The sequence below is a fragment of the Lissotriton vulgaris genome, chromosome 8, assembly GCF_964263255.1.
Source record: "Lissotriton vulgaris chromosome 8, aLisVul1.2, whole genome shotgun sequence".
NCBI lineage: Eukaryota > Metazoa > Chordata > Amphibia > Caudata > Salamandridae > Lissotriton > Lissotriton vulgaris.
The window spans coordinates 1,250,768,209-1,250,792,562 of NC_141696.1; the positions used below are offsets into that span (position 1 = coordinate 1,250,768,209).

Here is a 24,354-nt window from a genome sequence, read left to right on the forward strand (position 1 = left end):
TTAACAGAACGTTTAAAAAATAGATAATTATTCTGTGTGATAGTCACATAATTTTATGCTTTATAAGTCATTAATCAACTCCTCATGGGCAACAAATTCCTGATGGTTACAACACCAAAGGATGATATAACATTTTGGGGTAGTACATTGCCGTTAAGTGTAACTTTCCCATGTCAGGCAGCAGCATTGGATGAGTGAGAACATGTTATGCTATGTTAAATGCTAAAGCTAAATATATTTTAAAATGATGTTCATCGTTTCATTTTCACTCACTGAACATACCTTTTCCACATCCCACCAGAAAGAAGAAGCAGAACCAGGGTGCAGACTTAAGGTAACCCTTTCCTCAAATTTAGCCATGATCTTTCTGAAGATTAAGTTCTTGTTTATGATCAACATAGGAAGTCTAGATTGTGATGGAGTATGTGGCACTTGTTTTGGCAAACTAACTATTTACCATCAGCAGCAGAGAAAACTTCCCCATTCAACTTTGTGGAACGGAAGAACAGCAGAATGAAAAAGAAAGGATTGACCTAACGCTTCTCAACTCGATAAGGGTTTTGCAAGTCTGTCAGTGATAACGGATAAACTACCTCTCCCCAGTCTTAAAACAGACATGTGAGTGTTACAGGAAATAAAAAAAAAAATGGGAATGCATGTCATGGTTTTGCATGGGAGAGTGGGATGGGGAATCTCATGTCCACTCCTGCTTAGTTATTTAGATTCGGAAAAGGGCACACATTTTCCCAGTCATGGCATGTCTGCTTTTTAAACACAAATGCTAGTGTAATGTTATTTTATATATTGTTATATCAAGTTTTTCATTCTACTGGTGCATCTATAACTATCCTTAAAGATGCAGCAAAGTGCATGTGCACTGTCCCCAGTGAGCAGTCACCACCACCACACTTTACCTCAACCTCATCCGTTTAAGTCCTTTTGCAAATGTGTGAGGCTGTCCCTGATTTCTCTAGTTCTTGTTTATCTTTATGATTGCATTTCTCCTTCAGTCCCTCATTTTATTGTACTGTGAACAGGTGGAGATGTTGAGAGACACTACATTCTGTACTAGTTCCACTGTGACCAGACTCCCAATTGTAACCTCTTGCTTCTCATTAAGTCAAGGTGCTCACATCCGGTCAGTACTGTAGCAGCTAGAAATAAAGATTTTATCTAAAATTGCCATAAAGTCCAAATACATTTTTCTTAGATCCTTACAACAGGTGAATATGTCATCTGTGGTTTAGGAAGTGCCATAGCGTACCGATTTGAGCCAGAGGACCTGGGTCTGTCACATAGTCTGATCCGGGCCATTGAGAAGATCCTGCAATTCCTCAAGATACTATTTAGTGTTCAAAATCAACCTGAAAAAACTTTCATACCAACCTCAATGATGACCTACTTTAAAGGAATGTTTACCTGGCCAATGGCCAGGATATAGTGGGTGGCAGGAGGATTTCTCTTGTTCAGCTCAAATGACTAAATTGTCTTACTCTGATGTAACAACAATCAAATATGATCCATTTCAGTCACTAGAGCTGTTCCCTTTGAAGAAGATCTAGTGTGTTTAGTCTTTGACCTATCTCCATGTCACTGTCTTGGTAATACTAGTGAAGCTATGTACAGTAAATGATAATAGCCCTTCAGAATCTTTTTTTCATCCTCCACTGTGCACTCTTCCAGTATTATTTCACAAAAACAGGTATCAGCCATTCCTTGGAATGGGTGGAATATGACTGTGGCTAACTCTGAACCCTGATATTATGGGTGATTCCAACTGCCCACATGCTTGAGAGCAGTTTTAGTTTTATCTTTTCCTTTTAGTTAGTGGATAGGGTTTCATAGCTTAAATGATAATCATAGTGACTAATGGTAATAGTTACACTTTTTTTGTGATATATGTATCTTAAAAATCCATTGAAAGATGGAGACACAATTTTGGTTAGTTTCAGAAACCAGTGAAACCAATTTTCCCATGTTGCACTGCAGTATGTTTTAGGGAAAGTGTGCGATCAGTTCATGTATGGATGAGCAAAGAAATGCGTCTCCACATTAACACTGCTTCAATTAGGCCTGGGGGAGAGGTGGAGGAGACTGATCAGAATTGCAGTTGCACCCTCGCAATTGGGGTGTTTCAGCTCCCCACCTTATAAAGGCTGTGCTGATGACATTTTGGCAATAATGCATATCAATAATTTTCTTACTCCCTCTAAAGTCCCTTGAACATTTTGGCTGCTATGCAATATTTTATCAATTCCCATATGGTGTTTATTGAAAGGAAAATAAAGATGGAACATTGATTTACATAAATTCTTTAAATATTCCCCTGTACACTGTGAACTTAGTTCAATTGTTTTAGTTTAGTGTTAGAATTAAAAGGCAATGCTGCAATCAGTCTGTCTGTATTTGTAAGATGTTCTAAAAACATTATTGACTATTTATTATGAAGCAAATGTCATCATTTGGGGCAATTATATTATTTCACTCAATGGGATGTAGCATTAAAGAGTTTGAAGATGATTGCTTTATGAGCATTGTCTTTGTATTGGATCATAAATTGAAGCTTAAGAAACAAATGTAACATTTGTCATATTATTCCCACTCATGTTCAGGGACTGCAGAAGAATGAGAAGAGGGAAGGGTGCAGAACAAATGTTTTCTATTTATATTTTGCCTAAGGGAACAGGTTATTCATATGTTGGAGCATTTTGCTGCAGGTAGTGAAAGGGGTGTGGGCGGGGCATAGACTTTTTGATATTGATATTGTATCAAGTCAGTGGGAGTTTGAAAGCACTTTAAATTAACTTTATTCCTACTTACTCGTTTATCTTATGGTAAAATAACACAACTGAGTCAAAAAGCTTGAAAAAAGCTGAATATTAGTTATGATGGCCATAGTTACATAATTATATGATTTACATGCTATAAATCCATTTCTGATGGAGAACACATTTCATATGATTACAGAGAACAATGGTATGAAATGTATGAGAACAACATTGTTGCTAAGTGTAACTTTCCAATGCCAGGGAGCCGAAATGGATGAGCAAGAACCTGTTTATCTATGTTGACTGAAAAATCGAAATACATGATCCAGTAGTGTTTGTTCATTTTTGTATCTTTAAACAGTCCTCCTGCGCTTCCCTTCGCAAAGAGGATGCCCATCCTGACAGAGGAGCCAAGGTAAGCCTTTCCTCAAATATGGCCATGATCTTTCTGCAGATAAAATACTCTCCATAATCAACAATGGAAGTCAAGATTGTGAGAGAGTATGTGGCGTTTATTTCACCATCCAAATCATTTAATAAAAGCAGCAGAGAAAACTTCTCTATTCTACTTTGACGAATAGAGAAATGGAGAATTGGGGCAAAATTGATTGACATAATGCTTCTCAACTATATAGAGGGTTTGTATGTTAGTCAGTGATAGCAGATTAACCACCATTCCCCTGTGTTAAACATGCATGTGAGTGTGATATTAAATGAGAAAAATGGATAGGATGCACTTCATGCTACCACAGGAAAGAGTGGGATGAAGACGCTCATGTCCACTCGTGGTTGATTATTTGGTCTCAGACAAGGGCACATATTTTCTCAGTCATGGCATGGCTGTTTTTTAAACACAGATGTCAATGTGATCTTATTTTCCTGTATTGCAATATCAATATTTTTGTCCTACTGAAGCATGTATGCCTATCCTTAGAAATGCAATGGAGTGCAAGCGCACACTCAACAGTGAGCGGTCAGCACCACAACACTTACCTTCAGTCTCACTCATTTTCACTCCTTTTGCAAATCAGTGAGTTAGTCCTGTGCCCTTTTGTTCAAATTTCTAGTTACAATGGCATTTCTTCTTCAGTCCCTCATTTAATCGTACTTTGATCTGGTGGATATTTTGACAGGCACTGCCTTTTGTACTAGTGTCACTGTGAATTGACTTACAATTGTAACCTCTTGCTTCTCATTGAGTCAAGGTGCTAGAATCTGGTTAGCACAATGACATCTGGAAGTATATTTTTCGATCTAAACTAGCCATAGAGCCCCAGCATATTGTTTTTAGATCCGAACAACAGTTGAGACATAGCATCTGAATGAGTCACATATTCTGACCCTGACCTTTTTTAAAAGATCCTGCAAGTTCCACACAGTACTATGTAGTGTTAAGCATCAACCTAAGAAAAGCTTTCTAACCCACCTCAGTGATGAGTCACTTTACAGAAATGTTCATGTGGGTACAGGACTAGTGTATGGTGGATGGCAAGAGAAGGATTTCCCTTGTTCAACACACATGACCAAGCTTTTTACGGAGGCCTGTGTCTGGAGTGAGACAGAAGCAGCCGCCTCCAGAGCGAGCAAGTTGACGGACGGACAGAGCAGCGGGGGCCGCATTGCTGCGGTAGAGCAGAGTGAGCAAGCAGAGTGGGGCGAACAGAACGGAAAGGAGGATACGAACAGTGAGAGATGAGAGGTGGAGAGGTGGAGAGGGGCTGAGGTGCCTGGGCGGGTGCTAGCAAAGAAAACCAGAACTGCAGAGCTTACCGCCCCCCCCCCCCTCACCTTGCGCCATCGTGGCTCGGCTCTGACCCATTCCGCTAAATCCCGCCAGACCCAGCCAAACCCCACCAAACACAACTGGCCAAACTGTGCTTGTGTTGAGTCACGGAAACGGGATCAGGAGCAAGCAGTAGCAGAGGGAGGAGGAGCAGTAGTTCAGCGGTGCTCGGCGGGACCCCGGTAGTCCACACCGGCAGCCCAACCCAGTCCGACCCGGCAGTCCACCCAGCAGTCAAGCCCAGCCCATGCCAGCCCGAGCCGGCACCAACCCGGTGAGAAGCGCTTAGAGCCGCGTCCACCCGGTAAGAATCGCGGCAGCACAGTTTGAAAGAGCCGCGAGCTGCAAGAGAGCCGAGGGGGTCTGTGGTTAGCCCAGCAGGAGCCGCGGCAGGCAAGCAGGCAAACAGGCCGAAAGGTGCCGGGCCAGGAGAGATGTGAGGAGAGTGACCTGAACAAAGCTGAAAAAATCACGGTAGGCTAACAGGTACCGCGGAAGCCCAGAAGGGGGCTGCAGGAGCCTCTTAGAATCCCATAGGACCCCCGCAGGAGCCCCATAAGGAACAGCATTAGATCTGCAAGATCCAAAAGAACCCCAGGAGAGCCGTAGTATCCTAGTGTGGGCCACATGCAGCGGGTGAGTGGCAGTGGAGTTCGCCAGAGCTCCTCTAGTATAGTCAGAGCCACAAGAGAGTTACAGTAGCGCCCATACCCCTTTGAGACTAGGGGGGTGGGGGCACCAGAATTCCAGCAGCCAGAACCCAGTCCAGCAGGAACCACAGGAGGCGGATATCTGTCAACCCTTCTCTGGACCCAAGGGCTTCCACAGGAGGAGCGGGTGGTGCAGGAGGTGAGGTGAGGTCACCTCTGTTTGCACTGGAGGAGGACCTCCTACCACCAATGGAGAAGTGTGGCTCACTGGTTAGAGCAGGCAGACCCTGAAGCAGAGGTCAGACCCGGGACCAGGGTTCAATTCCCGACGCGGCAGGGTCTTGAGCTCAAATGTCCACGGACTCGATAATTCTCGCTTCGGTGCCTGACCTAATCATGGGTTCACACTCTGCAACTCTGGGCATTAAGCTTGCTTAATCTCCACAACGGCCTCCCGCGGCGGGATGCCTGGCTTTCACCTTGGGGATGCCCTGTAGGGGCTATCTCACAGGGAAAAGCCAGGACGGGTTCCCAAGGAAAGCACTTAGAGACCCCTGGGTGATAAGCGCTATATAAATCCAATATACAATACAATACAATACAATACAATACAATACAATACAATACAATACAATGGCTCAACAGCATATCGCCCCCGCCCTTGCGGACAGAGGCTTTGTTAACCGTGAGACCCTGAGTCCTTGACACCAGACAACCGGTCTCAGGGCACACTGAGGAGAGCAAAGGGTGGAGCACCCAGACCACCCAGAGCCCAGCGGGAGCGGCACGGGGGTGAAAGGAGAAAGGAGAGGAGTAGGAGCTGGAGAAGGTGTGGGGTAGGAGCAGGAGAAGGAGTAAGAGGGGGCACAACCTCCAGCCAGCCAGCCAGCCAGCCCCAAGTGCTGAGTCAGCCTCCCCAAAGACTTCCCCGAAAGGAACCCAAGGAGAGTGACAACACGGAAGTCCACCATGAGATCAGGGAGAGAAAGAGACAGAACAGAGAACAAAACAAAATCAAAAACAAGAAACTAACAGAATAGTGGCAAGTCGAGCGAAGGACCAAGCGCTTCCAAAGAGGAAGACAAAGTGCAGGAGACTAACACCAATACCCATTCTAACTTTGTTAAGACACAATTGAAAACACCAGGTCTCACGAATTCAAAGATCATAGATGGTTTAATTTCACCAGCATCACTAGCGTCACAAGTTCAGAAAACGAGCTCAGAAAACAAAAATCGTTACCAGCATCCCAGGACCCCAAAAAAAGAAAGTCCCAATCTGTTGGCTCCATGCGTAACCCACTACTGCCACAGTTCAACACATCATCACAGTTCAATATCTCAATAGAGAATAGCCAAAGACAAAGTCCTCGCAAATCTCTTAAGACCCCTAAAATAATTAGCAATAGAATATTAGTGACTGCACAAATAAACACAAAGGAAGTACTAAACAATGGCCAAACAAACCTGCGCAAAATACCCTTAGAGGCATCAAAGGAAAACACACCAAAGGCAAAAGCCAAGCAACGATCCATAAGCCTCGGATCCCTCTTCTGCGTCCAGGAGCTTGATTTTGTGGGCGGCCGGCTATCAGCCTCAGGCAAGGACATAATGGACATCATCAAGCAGGGGGCCAGTCAAAAAATAAAGTTCATTTAAACTTGGCATCACAGAAGGCACTGAAGCTTTCAACAAGCACTCAGGAGCTACCACAGGAAGAACAAACAATAAAATCTGCTTCAGTTTCAGAAACAAAGGAAGCCCATGATTGCTCAATCAGTTCAATAATCTGCCACGAGTCAAATGAAATTCCATCAAATGGCCCGACAGGGCTCTCTTATACCTACCACACCATTCTCTCACCAATCAAGGTCCAATTAGCGAATGGTTCTTGCTCCCAAACATAAAGGGACAAACCAACAAAACCTGAACCAGAACCAGACATTTTCCGGGGAAAAGACCCACAGTATAACATCTGGAATAAATTAGGGGAGGATACCCATCAAGCCAGCAAGTAGGTGCTAATCAAACAGAACATTTCCTACCATCACAGGCCCCATTGTGGATGCCATTCATAGGCCTCATGGAAACCATATCTTCAGCACTATTAGAACACTCAGAAAAACTAGAGCTACAAATTGATCTCACACAAATTTTGGCATCCCATGTGGTTGGCATAGATAGAAAATACAAGATTTAAATGTACTTATCGAACGGGTACAGAGGGACACCCACTCAATGTATCATGAATGCCAATGTTCCGGAACAATGAACCAACTCAAAGCCCTTACGGCAATTCTAACAGACATCTTGGTAGAGGTCAAAAACAGAACACTGACCACCAATATAGCTTTTCAAGCCCCCGCACAGAGAATGATTTAGATCATCTGAAATACATTACCAGCGTTGACACTTCAGCAAACGAGGAAACAGGTGTGGACACAATGAAAGGCATACTAAAAAATCTTACATCAGACACCCTGACAGAAACATCCCAAAATATGCCATTGCAAAGCATTCACAAAGTCCCACGGGATCACAACGACCAACCGACTGAAGAAACAAGGCTCCATTGAAAAGTGCAACAGAAATGTGCTAACCCTTTAACCAAACGCGAACGTAAAAGATTGCAAAAAGCCAGACAAAACAAGCAACAGAACAAAAAAGCAACAGCACTTTTTACTCAGCATCAGGCTCGAGAGGCATCACTGGAAAGCCATCAGCACATAACTTCACCCGGACCAACTCCAGAACATGAAATGAAGGGAAAAGAACTAGGGGAAGCTAGTCAAGTGTGCGATCGTCACAGATCAAAAATACCCTCAATAGACCCAACAACAGTACAGCCAAGCAGTCTAAAAGACTCTCAGTCTATTCAAGGCACACACAAAAAAACAACCCACAGATGGCTCATCAAAACAGATGACCCATGGAGTACAAAAAGCATATCCCAATATTTTTCAAAAATTACAAAGGTCCAAAAAGAAAATTTCACGGCTGAAGCACACCAACCAAGAACTAAATCATAAGGTCCAGAGATTTTAAGAGTCTACTCGCCGGCACTTGGCATTGAGGCAATAGCACAGGACAAGGTCACCAATCAGCTCAATCCAGCAAACAACTCAAAAACAAGCGCCCAAAACATGTTTTTGGACTCAAAAGAAAACAAAGATCTAATTTACCCAGTAAGCCGAACAACACTTGAAATTATCCCGCACTATAGCTCCAGAGGGAACCATGATATCCTTAACCGGAGTGCTATTTTAAAACTCGCTACCTCATTTGAAACATTAAAACATCCCAACACAAATCATATTGAAAGTATTCAATGTCAACCTCTCTCAAATGCAAAGGGGAGAGACAAGATAGTGGTAACTTGGAGTGATCCGAAGAATGCCAAAGAATTTTGGCAGCACAGAGAAGAGTTCGCGAAATGGGGAATTGAAATTAGATTAACAGAAACTGAAAGATATCCAGGCCTGTTATGCCCGACGGCTGAGCCAAAATCACAATCTGACAGCGGTCTACTCCGGGGGGCAGTTGGTCATACCGCAAATACCAAGGAAGGATGTACCAACCTCCGTATTATCCATCATGGTTCATCAGGAGCTACCAGCCACATTCGGAAAGTGCTACCCCCAACACCAAGTTTCATGGACCACAGGAAAAATGAAGCATGAAAATGCAACTTGAAAATGGGCTTGTGAAACATAAATGGTCTAGGCAGCAAAACAGAGGATGCAGATCTATTAGTATTCCTAAAACAATTTGATATCTTATTACTCCAAGAAACCTGGTCAACAACATCGGTTCAGATAAATGGCTTTAAAGAATTCCTACAACAGGCCACCAAAAGAGTCTCACTTGGTACGGCAGCCGGCGTAATATCAATTTACCTAAACACCAGCATACCATGGACGTACGATCTAATCAGCTCAGGACAAACATGGATTCAGTGCATCATAATGTAATTACCCGAGACCCCCGCCTAGGATCGGAGGCCTCTTCAGACATACGGTCATTGGTAATCTGTAACATCTACATTCACCCAGAATCTAGGAAGAAACAAGAGAAAATTGTGACCCTCAAAGCACTGGTCAAATCTCTGAAATCCACCTTCCCACAGGCGGGATTGGTAGTATCAGGCGACTTCAATATGTTTTTACTACAAGTAGACCACTTACAAAAAACTCAACAAAACATACTGAAAGGCAAAATAATTCCACCGCTGATAACAAATCATCAAAAAAAGGATAGACATGGACAGTTGTGTGCCTCAAACCTGGCTGAAATTGGCATGATCACTTTGAACGGTCGCTTCCCACAAGACCAGCCTGCAGCCACAACCAGAATAGCTAAACAGACTCAATTGGTCTTAGTTTACAATATAGTGGATCTGGAGGTATTTCAAAGTATTGCCAGTTACCAAATAATACACAAATTGGAGAGAGACCACAATCTGCAATCAATTGATCTTAGCCTTCAATGTGCAAGGGCACCCGCAAATAATGTCTTGACGGAAACCCCTAGCCCAAATAACCTCAAACGACTCGCATGGAATGGAAAGAATGTCGAAGACATTATGACCCACGTAAAAAAGGTACAGGAAAAAGGTGAAGAAAAAAGATTGTTAGAGCATCAGGCCAATTGGGAAAAGATGATCATAAGTTTGACAGACAAATTTGGTTCCCAACAGAATAGCCACCGAAGAAAACCAATGAGAGCATCTTTGGAACATCTTGGCTCCATAGTGTGTAATAAAAGGATCCTAAACCAGGAAATCAGAAAGTTACAAGGAAAAGAGCAGATCATGGGCGAAGACACAAAGCGACAAATCCACAAATTAAGGCAAAAATGTAAAAAAGATGTTTGGATAGCAAAGAAAAATCAACAAACAGAAACTTGGCAAAACCTATTGGAAACAAGTATATCAAACAATAGCAGGACATTTTGGGCAGAAATTAACAAAATAGCAAACGGAGGATTCCTTGAACACAACGCAAACATACTAGAGGCCGACTGGAGACACCACCTAGAGCAAAATCAAGGGAGCAATTGCAACCTCCAAGTAACAATATTAGATCACACTTCTCATCACCACCTACATAAAAGGGAAGAAGCCGAACAAAACTTTGGTGAAAATTGGATTAGACCACATCAAGTACGAATGGTTATAAAAAAACTGAGGTCAATTGGGCTCTTTAAACACGATCAAGCTTTCTGGGCAGAATACCTCACCCCAGTGTTCAATCCCGCCTTCAAACAGGTAATATACCGTCATCATGGAGGGGGAGCAGTTTGCAAATTTTTAAAGGAGGTGCTAGATCAGACCAGGTGAACTACAGGCTGATCGCTCTCATTGACGTAGAGGCCAAAATCTATGCATCGAACCTTCTGACAGCACTGGAAGAATGGGTCACCAGGAACAAGATCCTCCCAATCACACAGACCGGATACAGGCCGGATTCAAACACGTTGTGCAACTTGTTCGCCTTAAATCTTCTTGCCGAAAAAGCAAAGGACAAATCAACAAAATTGTACACCTGTTTAGTTGATTTAAAAGCAGCCTTCGACACAGTACCAAGGGAGATCTTACGGCAAAAGATGGCAAACTGGGGTATTCCACCAAGGTTACTGCAGGCCATCATCAACCTATACACATCCACCTGGGTCAAGATAAAATTAGGGAATGGCGAAAGGACAACAGCAAAGATTCCAACCCACATTGGCCTAAAGGAGGGATGTGTACTAGCCCCCACCCGTTTTAACATTTTCACTGCAGACCTGGACAAGAGGATATCGGAAATTCAAAGTGATCCCCCGAAGCTAGCCCACCGCAAAATAAGTAGCATGCAGTATTCGGATGACATCGTCCTATGCAGCAAGACTCCAATGGGCCTACAGTGTTCCATCACAAGGTTACACGAATACACCATGGTGCATGGTTTGCTCATCAATCACACAAAAACGAAAGTCATCTGTTTTTCATCACATACAGGGTGGCAAAAATTCAAATGGCACGCAGCAGGAAACACCATAGAGCAAAGTCTAACCTACAAGTACTTAAGAGTAGTGCTAGACTCAAGGTTGTCTCTAAAAGATCACTTACTGTATAGTAAATCCCAGGCTAACAAACTATGCTTCGCCCTAAATTTATTAAAAACAAAATTGAAGTGCCCATCCAATTCATACTTGCTAAAAGTAATCGCAGCCAAATTTCTTTCAACCCTCACGTACCGCTCGGAACTATTCAGAGGACAAGACGCGAACTTCCTGAATCTTCAACAATCAGAGTTATTCAAACATATCTTTCAGATCCAGAAGTTTCTAACACAAGCTCAAGTACACCTGGAATTTGGGTTATCAAACCAACACCCAGTAAGACAAGCAGCACTACTAAAAATGTGTTGGGAACTAAAAGCAGCACAAGAAGATTCTCTGATGGGGCATTGTTGGTTCGAAATAAAGAATCAAACAAAAGGAAAAATCGCCTGGAATACAGTCTTAGAAGTAGCATTGACAAACCTCAAAATGCAAGAAGCATGAAACACTAATTATACCTATGCAGCTTTTGAAAAAATAGTCAATAATGCGGCAAAACAAAAAGCCTGGATTACAGATAAAGCTGCATTAACAAAGAAAAAACACGGTTGGACGGTATTAGCTACATACGAGAGATGCTCTCCACAACCATATCTAGTTAACCACATCTCAACCGTGACCCAACAACTGCTACTTCGAACCTCGATGGGGGCCTTTATCTCAAAAGATCAGGTTCCAGCTTGGAAACAAACATGGTCAACATCACTCTGCAGACTCTGCGGTCAAGCAGAAGAGACTCTGACCCATTAACTGTGTATTTGCCCATCATTGAACAATCTAAGACGTTTTTATTTATTACATGCATTTCGTACATTTCAAATTAGAGCATATCGCCCAGCCGCATTGAACAGCCAACTGTTACAGGTAGCATGCAGGGCCACTAGATTTTTCCAGAAACCTAGCTTCTTAATACAGAATACCGAAAAATAGTGTATGAGATATAATGTTTAAAAACAACAGTTAGAACCTAAGATAACTTCAATTTCTTTTTTAATATGACAATGTAGATTGCCAGTGTATCTTTTTACCTTTTAAATGCCAATTGGAATATTTTAGCACAAAAAATTGTAACGGTTTTAATTAACTATATACAATAAAATTGACGTACTTACTCTGATGTAATAACTATCAAATGTGATCCAACCCAGTCACTGGAGCCTTTGTTCAGCAGATCCCTTTGCCTATTATTTGACCTATCTCAGTGCACTGGCTTGTTCATTCTAGTGAAGCTGTGTACGGTCTTTCTAAATATTTTATTTTCATCCTGCATGGTGCACTATTCCAGTATTATTTCATGAAGACAGGGATCAGCGATTTCTTTAAATGGGTGGAATATGATTATGACTACCTCTCACTCCATGTATTACTGGTGAAACCCACTGCCCACAGGCAGGAGAGCAGAACCTTTCAGTTTTATCTTTGACATCTAGTTAGTGGATTGGGTTTCATAGCTTAAAATGATATTCATGGAGGCGTGGCCAGGCAAGATGGCTTGGTGGATGTTATACACTCCAGCTCCAGAATACCGAACTGATCAGAGAGCGTTTCCCTAAAGATAGAACTTTCAAACTTACCTGACCGGGTCCAGGACAGCCGCGTGATGAAGCGGAGTGTCCGTAGACAAGAGGATTTCACCGCAATTGACAGAAAGTGAGCCATTTGGATTGCAGCCCGGAGCCATATGAGGAGCCAAGATGGCGTCAATGGCGGCAGCAGCGTGAGGCCTGGAGCGCTAATAGCCCTGTGAGACCGCCTCAATACCCAATGCTGTCTAGCTCACGATTGCGGCTCCTTGCTTGGGAAGTACCCGCCCGGGTCTCTGACTAGATAAAGGTAAGTGTGGCTCGCGCGAGCAGTGGGACAAAGAGCGGAGGCAGCACAGGAGGATGCCCCCCGCGGATCGGCTCCCACCAGGGCTGGGAATCCCTTGGCCCTATGTTAGGCTGAAAAGAAATGCCTGACTTTAAGATGGCGCCCGTAATATGACAGCCACGGTCTCCTGGATGGAGGAACAGAAACATGATTAGGTGACCTGACCTGACCTCGTCAGAGCCGGTCGCTCCACCCGCCGCCGCGTGGCTCCTCCAGAGTGCGCCGGTGTCCCCGCTGCTGTCTCCTGTCCGCCGCTGCCCCCAGGGCTCAGGTGTCCCTGGCTGTGCTTTTGTGTGATTCTTCCCGTTTTTTGTGCCTCGCTGCTGACTGTTGTGCTGTGTTTTTCTCACTGCCGTGTTTCTCTTTTTAATTCTATTGTGCCCACTATTGTGCTCACTGTGTGATCGTCGTGCCCTGTATTTCCCAGTCTTGTGCCTCCCTGCCGCCTGTTTTCCCGCTGTTCTCCCCGCTCCCTGCTGCTGCCTGGCCCCCCTTCTTCACTCTGTATCACCGCCTCCTCCTTGCCGCCACCCCGCTCCCGCCTCCCAGCTGCTCCTCCCTCCCTCCCACTCCACCATATATGGCGACCGCGCATACGCGCAGCGGTCACGCGCAGTGGGCGCGCCGATTGTGCGCTGAAGGCGCGCCAAAGGCAAGCCCGTCTGCGCCCGTCCGCGCCAGGACTGCGCCCAGCGCCAGGAACCCTGGCCCCCACCGATGCAAGACGACCCGACAGACCTACGACGCCGCCGCCCTCAATGCACTCAATGCCGGCCGGAACCCCGCCTGCTGCCCGGCCGCCCCGAAACACTTCCATGGACCCTTCACCTGCACAACCTGCAAGTTCACCTGCCTCCGAACATGCACCGTGCCCGCCAAGCCAAACCCCAGCAGCGACCTCAAGTGCATCCTGCTCAACACTCGCTCCGTCCACAGACACGCCGTCGAACTCTGGAACCTGCTCGACACAACATCTCCAGACATCGCCTTCCTCACTGAAACATGGATGAATGCCTCCTCAGCCCCCGACATCGCCATCGCCATCCCGGATGGATACAAGATCATCAGGAGGGACCGCGTCAACCAGACCGGAGGAGGCATCGCCATCGTTCACCAAAACACCATCCGCATCACGACCGAAGGCGACAACACCTACACCGCCGCCGAACACCTCCACTTCCAGATTCACACCAACCCAAAGACGACCCTCAGAGGCACCCTCATCTACAGACCCCCGGGACCACGCACACAATTCAGCAAAGACATCACGGACTTCATCAGCCCTCATGCCCTCCCCTCCGCCGACTACATCCTCCTAGGGGACCTCAACTTCCACCTGGAGAACAACAAGGACTGCAACACCGTCACCCTGCTGGACAACCTCACCAACCTCGGACTCAAGCAACTGGTCAACACCCCCACCCACTACGCCGGCCACACGCTTGACCCCGTCTTCTCATCCAGCAAGCACATCGCCTTCAGCCACTCCACCGGACTTCACTGGACCGACCACAGCTGCGTCCACTTCAGCTTCAGAAAAACCACCACCCACCACCACCCGCAACAGGTTCCTCACAGAAGCTGGAGCAAGATCACCGCCGACCAGCTCACCGCCTCCCTCAGCCAGAACCCACCTGCCAGCACACCGGACCCCAACGAAGCAGCCCGCAACTTCACGCAGTGGCTGACCGCCTGCACCGATGACCTCGCACCACTGAAGAACCCTCCCAGCAAACCCAGAAGCAAGAAGGCCCCCTGGTTCACCGACGAACTCAAGGACTCCAAGAAGACCTGCCGCACCCTCGAGAAAGCCTGGCTCCTCGACCGGACCACTGACAACATGACCGCCCTCAAACACGCGACCCGCAAGCACCACCAGCTCATCCACACCACCAAGAAGAAATCACTGAAGGATCGACTGGACAGCAACGCCCACGACAGCAAGGAACTCTTCAGCATCGTCAAGGAGTTCTCCAACCCCATCACCGGCAACAACGACATCACCCTCTCACAAGATCTCTGCGACTCCCTCACCTCGTTCTTCCACCGCAAGATTGCCGACATCCCCAACAGCTTCAGCACACCATCCTCGCACCCAACCGTCACCATCCGCACCTGGACCGCAGTGACCACCGAAGACACAGCCCGCACGATGAACACCATCCACTCCGGATCTCCGACTGATCCCTGCCCCCACCACGTCTTCAACAAGGCCGACTACACCATTGCACCCCAACTCTGAGACGTCATTAACACCTCCTTCGACACCACCACCTTCCCGGAGAGCTGGAAGCATGCCGAGCTCAGCGCCCTACTGAAGAAACCAACATCGGACCCCACCGACCTCAAGAACTTCCGCCCCATCTCGCTCCTCCCTTTTCCTGCCAAAGTCATCGAGAATATCGCCAACAGACAGCTTGCCGCCTTCCTCGAGACGAATGGATCTCTCGACCCCTCGCAGTCCAGTTTCAGAGCCAACCACAGCACCGAGACCGCCCTCATCGCAGCCACCGACGACATCCGAGCCCTTCCCGACAACGGGGAAACAGCGGCACTCATCCTCCTGGACCTCTCCGCCACGTTCAACACTGTCTGCCACCGCACCCTAGTCCAACGCCTCAGCAACACCGGCATCCAAGAGAAGGCATTGAAGTGGATCATCTCGTTCCTTGCTGGAAGAACACAGAGAGTCCGCCTCCCCCCGTTTCGTTCCGCGGCCACCGAAGGATCATCACTCAGCCCCACCTTCTTCAACGTCTACATGAGACCTCTCGCAGCCATCGCACGCCAACACAACCTCAACTTCATCTCCTACGCCGACGACACCCAGCTGATCCTCTCCCTCACCAGAGACCCCGACACCGCCAGAACCAGCCTCCACGAAAGGATGAAAGACGTCGCCCAGTGGATGAAGAACCGACGCTTGAAACTGAACTCAGACAAGACGGAAGTCCTCATCCTTGGGCCATCACCCACCGCCTGGGACGACTCCTGGTGGCCCCCAGCCCTGGGCACCGCCCCCAAGCCAACAGACCACGCACGCAACCTGGGCTTCATCCTGGACTCCTCCCTCTCGATGACCAGACAAGTCAACGCCGTCTCCTCTTCATGCTTTCACACCCTCCGCATGCTCAGCAAGATCTTCCGATGGATCCCGATTGAAACCAGAAAGAAGGTCAACCAGGCCCTCGTCACCAGCCGGCTGGACTATGGAAACACCCTCTACGCCGGAACCACAGCCAAGCTACAGAAAAGACTACAACGCATCCAGAACGCCTCCGCCCGACTCATCCTAGACATCCCTCGATGCAGCCACATCTCAGGACACCTGAGGAACCTGCACTGGCTCCCCGTCAACAAGAGGATCATGTTCAGGCTCCTCACCCACGCACACAAGTCTCTCCACAACCTGAGCCCCAAGTACCTCAACGACCGCCTGACCTTCCACACGCCCACCCGCCAGCTACGCTCCGCTAGCCTCGCCCCCGCCGCCGTACCACGCATCCGAAGAGCCACCGCCGGAGGCATATCCTTCGCCTACCTGGCGGACAAGACATGGAACTCCCTCCCCATCCACCTTCGGCTGACCCAGGACCACCTCGCCTTCAGGAGACAACTCAAGACCTGGTTGTTCGAGCAGTAGCGGCCCCCCTCCCCCTAGCGCCTTGAGACCCTTCCGGGTGAGTAGCGCGCTTTACAAGTATTATGATTGATTGATTGATTGATTGATTACCAGTGGAAACTGCCTAACTCCTTTCCTTAAACAACAAAAGTGTTGACTACGACGAAGTGATTCTCTGAGCAACTCCACATGCCTGATTTTAAGATGGCCGCCTCGTCCTAGGGATCTGGCCCCTACACATCAGATGAACAGTAATACGTACTTCTTCTCCACAAAGGGGACGCAAACCGGAGGTGGAGTAACCTGCCCCAGTGAGGAGAGCTCTCTGAGCTGCCCATATGCCACCAAAAAAAGCAACTAATAAGGTCTCCACAAACTTCGTTGCAACAGAGAATAGATAAGTACAGGATTAAGGGGGACAGACAAACACAATGGGGCTCATTAGAGAGGCCTGATGCCTTTCTCAGAGACTTTATGTCCGAACTGTGCTCAGAAATCAAGCAAGACCTGCGGTCCTCTATGCAACAATTGCAGACTGACCTATCCGAACGCATGTCAGCACTCCAGCAAGATGTGGACCCGGTGGGCTCCTGAGTTCTAGAAATAGAGGAGCACTCCCAAGAACTGGACACTCGCACTATCAGGATGCAGAAAAAACAACATGAGCTCCATCTGCAGCTGCAACAGGCCCTCCTGATGGCGCAAGATTAAGAAAACAGGTCCCAGAGGGAACACTACATAAATTCACCAAGCACTCAAAATTCAAGTCCACTTTAAATTCACAAAATAAGTAAGCTTCTTCAGATCACTTCTTTAATTCGGTCATCAAATTGAATGGAAATTCTTGAACAGCAATACAGCCAACACGTGTTTCGTCTAGTCTTTGTTTGACAATAGACTTCTTCAGGGCTGCAAATAATTACAATAACCTAAGTTTAGGTTTGTAATAACAACACTTATAGCAAAACCACAAAATTATAACATTAACATAGGTTAAAAGTTACTTCTCAAAGTTACCGAACAGTGTAACACAGAGAAAGCGTAAAAACAGAAAGAAGTCCCAAATACCAAGCGTGAAAGGTTGAATCACCAAAGCGTAACAGAATAATTCGCCAGATAGGCAGTCCAAAGTATGAAACCCAATGTAAGATAAATAGATAAGTTAGCAACGTAGTAAAAACATACCAGTAATATGAATAACCTAAATATTCCTCAAGCCTCAGTATAAACGCATCCTCATCTGTCTGAAAAATCAAAGTACCCTAATCACAAGCCATTCACAAGGGTTCAATGATAAGTAAAGGCGCAAACAACTAACATAGTAACTCACCCACAACCGAGGGTACACAAATCTCTTGTAGCACGTCTTAATATTATCACCATCACATGTATGAGGAACGGGTAGTAACCTCAAATCTCATAAAGTAAGGCAGCAACTGCAAGTCAAACGTAACAAATAGTAATTTCACCATTCTCTGGTGGTGCAACAAAACATATTTAAAAAAACACAATTTATGTCATCCCCTTACCTATCTGTATGCCGCTTTTATACATCCAATAGTCTTAGTCCCACGATGTAAATCGTCATCCACTGAAATTATACCTGCCAAAATAATAAAGCGTAAGTTCTCTACATCTAACTAATATTGCCAAATGTAATGATTGAGTGTATAAGCCCATAAGCTCGTAAGTCTAAGTCGCTATTCACCTTGTATTTAGCAGTCTCCTAGCGTATCGTACATCCGTAATTCCGCGTGCTACGCGGGCGCCATCTTGTAGTGGCTTTAAATAGTAGCCAAAAGCATGCGCCATCTTGGAATGGTACATGCGCCTCGAAACATGCTACCGCGTTAACGTAAGCTAATCGTACCTTCACTAGCACAATGACATTGAGGTATGCACTTGTATCTCCACTAATATCTAGAATTAAGTAATAATGTGCATTGAAATTGCGAGTAGCGACTATTACCGAAAACCATCATCATTCATTTCCGTAAAAAAATTGAATAAATGGGCGCCATCTTGTAATGGCTAAATATAATAGTATAACCTTAAACCTCGAATCACAACACTCAAACTAACAAAATAAACACTCTCTGCAATGAAAATGAAAGCAGCAAAGCCAGCTAATGGTAATAAACAGTTCGTCCTCCATGTGTGCATAAATGTTACTAAGGTATATACGTAACCATATGTGCACGGAGTAATATGCACTATGTAAAAACTATTCATATATTCTGTATTTAGTATATGCGCCACAAATAACGCTACTGTCAGACCAAATAGTATAAACCATATTCCCTTATAGGAATGGCTCATTATTGGGTAAATGTTGCGCACTTAAGACCAAGGTCAGGATAGATTAGTATGAGGAGATAGTAATTAGGGAGTAAGAAAAATTAAGCACATCAATAAGTAAACACAAATAAATCATAAAGTTCACTCACAGATCACTAATTCACATTTCAAAGGTAACAGAAATAAGGACAAGGTAACCATTCTTCATCTTTCATTTCCTAAGTAATATTCAAATTCATGGTCAATGTTCATCCCTAGTTCCACAGCTTTCAGTTTCTTTAGCCACATCACTTCTCTTTGTCGCAGAACTAGTTGTCTATTTCCACCCCTTGGGTCACGTTTCACATGATCAGTTCCATGATATGTAAACACATGCTTTTCTTTCTCCTGATAATTTCTGACCATATGGGAAGCAATAGGGTAACGCGTGTCCCCTATCTTGAGAGCTCTAAAATGTTCAACTATCCTTTCTCTCAGTTTCCTGATAGTGCTCCCAACATAGATCTGCCCACAAGAGCAGGCTATAACGTAAACTACAAACGTAGTATCACAGTTGATGAAACAATTTATACAATACTCCCCAGTATCATTGTAATTGAAAGTCTTAACTTTTGGTATAGCCCATCTGCAAGGACTACACCTGCCGCATTTGTAAAAACCTTTTGAGGTTGCAGTTAGCCAATAAGGTTCGATTTTGTTCCCAGGGTAACTTGGACTAATACAATTTGACAATGTACGTCCTTTTCTAAAAGTCAATTCCGGTCTACCCCCAACAAAAGGAAAAATACCCTCATCCATGCTCAATAGATGCCAATGTCTATTCATGATGCTGTACAATTTCGCACTATCAGTTCTGTAGCTAGTAATAAATCTAATTTTCATATCTTTGGTACTAGTCTCACTAGTTTTCTTACTCAGTGTATTAGCCCTCTTAAGTTTTCTTGCCCTTAATGCCGCATCCTCAACAGTTTTCTTCTGATAACCACGTTTAATAAACCTCATAGATAGATCTGTGAGATTAGACTCAAATTCAATGTCTCTAGAGCAATTACGTCTTGCCCTCACCATTTTCTCCATAGGGAATGGCTTTAATTTGACTAGAAGGATGGCAACTATTAGCATGTAACACCGAATTACAGCTAGTAGGTTTTCGATACATACATGTACACAGTTTCCCATCCTCGATAAAAAGTTCAATGTCCAAGAACATGATGCTGCGAGTATCATAGTGAATGGTAAATTCGAGGTTAAGCCTGTTATCGTTCAAGTAATCAAAAAAGCCCTTAAGTTCATCAATTGTACCAGTCCAGATAAGCAGGCAATCATCAATGTAACGCCCCCAAATAATGGATGTGTTGCATCCATTTAGTACCTGATGGGCCCCAGATCCTCTCCGCCTCGAACCACCCCATAAAGAGGTTTGCAAAAGACGGAGCAAATCTGGAACCCATCGCAGTCCCAAGGCGTTGTCTAAACCATGTACCATCAAATAGAAATACATTATTTTCCAGAACCATTTTCGTCATTGTGAGAATCATCTGATTATGATCATAAAACTCAGCTGCTCTGTTGCTAAGAAAGAAATCCAGTGCATGGATTCCTAACTCATGGTCTATATTCGTATAAAGTGATACGACGTCTAACGTCACTAGTATCATCCTCTCATCCCATGTCAAATCACATATTAAGTTCAAGACATGCTTAGTATCTTCGATAAACGAAGGAAGGTTTCTAACATATGTCTGTAAAAAAGTATCGACATATTGTGAGAGGCGCTCTGTTGGTCCTCCAATCCCTGAAATAATAGGTCTCCCTGGTGGTTGTGTCCTAGACTTATGAATTTTTGGTAAAGTGTACATACATGGTGCTTTGGGTGCCACAACCTGTAAATAAAGATACTCCTCATAATCCAACAATGTCAAGTCATACCAACTCTTCAGTTGATCATTAATAACCTTGGTAAGAGTCTGCATTGGATTAACATGTAACTTCTCATAGTACTTAACATTATTAAGCTGAGAGTAAACCTCCTCTTTGTAATCAACAGTGTTGAGAACCACCACATTGCCGCCTTTATCGGCTTTACGTATAGTAAGTTCCGAATTATTCATAAGCTCCTTCAGTGCCACCCTTTCACCAGGAGTGAGATTATCCTTATATCTCATGGGCCTAGCAGAGCATCCCATATCAATAATTTTGTCAATATCAACATTAACTGCTTTAAAGAAACCATCAATCATGCTACTCGATGATGTTTTGGGTGTCCATTTAGATTTTACTTTCAAACCACTACCTTCACTAAGAAATCTATCAACCTCTAAGTCATCAAGCAGTTTGTATACAGTAACTGGGTCATCTTCCTTTTCTGTTAGTGAAAGTAATAGCTGAGTCTCTTTCAGTTCCTGAATAGTAATATTACTCAATGGTTTAATTCTTACAGGTTTACTTTTTTCTGGTACATTAGCAAAAAATTTCTTTAGTTTGAGTCTCCGCACAAATCTAAATAAATCGATTTTAGTAACATACCAATCATTCGTAGTCATTGGACAAAAACCCATCCCTTTACCAAGTAGACTTTTCATGTCATCAGACAATTCAAATGAAGACAGGTTCACAACTACAATATCATCAATACCAGCATCATCTCCTACTGCTAGGGTTTCCAGGATCTCAGTCTCATCCCTACTCTTCCTCCATGTCCTCCTCCTACCTCTCCCCCCTCTCCTGGTTTTTGTGCATTTAATTCCCGATTCCTTTCTGAATCCCTGTTCCCACGGCACAATCTGCGCACTTCTACTAAAAAAATATCCTCAGGTGTGGGAAGGGTTGAAGTCTCAGGAATGTCTTCATTGTCACTGCTTGAAATATTACTAGTGCCAGGATCACTATCACTCGCGGATGCGGTACTACTCTTATTCTTGCTAGAAGGAGTCTTGGTCATTAGGTAGTCAAATTTTCTTGCAAAGGTGTAAACACCTCCAGAGCGATAATCACGCTCATCACGCTTAAGCTTTCTAGCTTTCCTTTGTTTAATCTCTGTTTGTAATACATTTAATTTCTCATCCAGGGTAGTATAGTTTTTAATGGTAGCCTCTGGAAGATTCATCTCCTTAATCTCATCTTCAATTTTTTGTATCTCAACTAATAGCTTAGCTATTTTCCTGTCAGCATTCTCTATCAAAATATTAATGAGATTCCTAGAACTGTTGTTGAGTTATTTTTCCCAGGTTACATAAAGATCAGGCTCAAGATCCTCATACGTAGGTATGATCTGAGATCTCAGCCCACGAGGAATCCTATTAAGAGTCGCGGCATCCCACCATTTATTCAATTCAGTACGTTTGAGTGATTCAAGTTTCACAAATTTGGCTCTCAGGCCTTCCTTTTTATTCTCCTTTGCTGGTCCCATGGCAGCTCCTATAGATCCGCCTGCCACTAAATTATCAAATAGTTGTTCAGCTTCTTTGTCTCGGTTCATTCTCACTTATGCGGCTGCTCCTAAACTAAAGAGGGAACACATTTGCATAAGGAACCTGGAGGAGGGAGCAGAGGATAAGGACTTGGAGGCCTTTGTTGAGGGGCTTTTTGCAGAGATCCTGGGACCACGCCACTTGAAGATTAAGATCGATAGGGTACACCGCGTAGGAAACCAGCAGATGGTCAATCATCGACGCATAAGGGATGTCCTTGTCAAGTTGCACTTATTTAAAACAAAAGTAGCGATTCTGCAAGCCGCAAGGAAAAAGGAAGAAACCTCTTTTCAGGGGGACAACTATCTGCTGTTTAAAGATTTGGCGCCCTCCACGCTGACACGTAGGCAGCAACTTAGGCCGATTACAACCAAACTCCGAGAGGACAACATATGCTGCAGATGGACATTTACATTTGGTCTCGCCTTTGAACTCAAGAACAAACCACAACACATCTCAGGTCTGGAAGAGGGACTTCGTATTTTGGGTCTTCCCGTCCCTGAAGATGAAAGTAGCCAAGACCCTTTGAAAGGCTTGGACGTGACAACGAGGCCTAGACAACAATGGCGCACAATCACAAAAGGCAAGCCCAGCATAAAATGAAGAACACTTATTTAGCTGGGAGCGCAGTGTTGACTCCCTCTCTCCATCACGGTAACAGCCAATGATATATAGTTTGTAATTTATATGCCCCTTGATTTCTTTTTGGGAATTCCTTCCCCTTATGAATTTCCTTTCAACTCTTAACACTCTTGAGCAGCCTTCTTACAAGTTCCTTTGGAGCAACCCTCTCTCTTCTTTCTGGCCCTATTAGGTTTGCAAATACAGTTTGACTAACAAAAAAAATTCATATTGTTTTGAAATCATTGTCTGTTGCACATCATATATTCTTAAATGAGAATGGTTTAATGTAACCGTGAGCTGACTTGTTGTATGCTCAAAAATGTTGAGTGATTAGTGTTTAAAAAGTAATTATCTTTGAGAGATTAGTGTAGGACAACTGTTCTTTGTATCAATTGACAGCTAGGTCCAAAGACTTGTTATTGGGTTACCCCATTGGTTATAATGATCAGTGTAAAATGAAGGCAAGGAACAGTCAAAACAATTTTCAGGAGGGAGGCTCCATCTTGATCTATGAGACAGAGCTACAAAGAGACGCAAGATGGAAACAGGTGAGTTACTTGCAAAAGAACTCTCACCCCTTCGTTATGACTGACTGATTGCACTGGACCATAATACAAAAGATTTATTTTTAACTGAAATTCTATATAAGAAGCATTCAACGGTCAGCACTCTGGGCGCGGCCTGAGTCTCCCATTACCATATATTTTCTCTTCAAGACTGGACTGGCTGGGAGTCCGTTGGCTGTCCAGCGCAGGGTTTGTGGGGAACTAAGTTTTCTTTTACTAATTGGGAGGGGGGTACCTGGTGGTGGGACCGAGGGACAGTTGGACAATCTCTACAGGCGGGGAGTGCAGAATTGTGCTTCACTGTAGGCAGGGGTAGATGTAGAAAACAATCAGGGAGGGACAAAGGGAGATCAAGGATCAGAAGGGGAGGTCATGGGAGGGAAAGCATACGGAAGTATATAATATGATCTTAATAACCTCATGGAACGTAGAAGGCCTGAATTCACTCCTTAAAAGGCAAAACATCTGGTAGTCCCTTACAGAACACCAGTTCGGAGTTGTTCTGCTGCAGGAAAGGCATCTTTAAAAAAACGAAGAGTTGCGATTACGCCATAAAAGCTATCCCTTAATGTACAAATCGTCTGTTAATTCCAAATAGAA

General features: G+C 44.7%; 1 long non-coding RNA gene across 1 annotated transcript in view; it reads left to right on the plus strand.

The window, feature by feature from the left end:
* Positions 1–299: 299 nt before the first annotated feature.
* The window catches only part of LOC147698557 (uncharacterized), a 35,807-nt gene continuing 11,752 nt past the window's right edge, over positions 300–24,354 (plus strand). The window contains exons 1-2 of the long non-coding RNA XR_015299210.1: positions 300–334; positions 3,130–3,183. This is a non-coding gene — a long non-coding RNA (uncharacterized LOC147698557). The remainder of the gene's footprint in view (positions 335–3,129; positions 3,184–24,354) is intronic.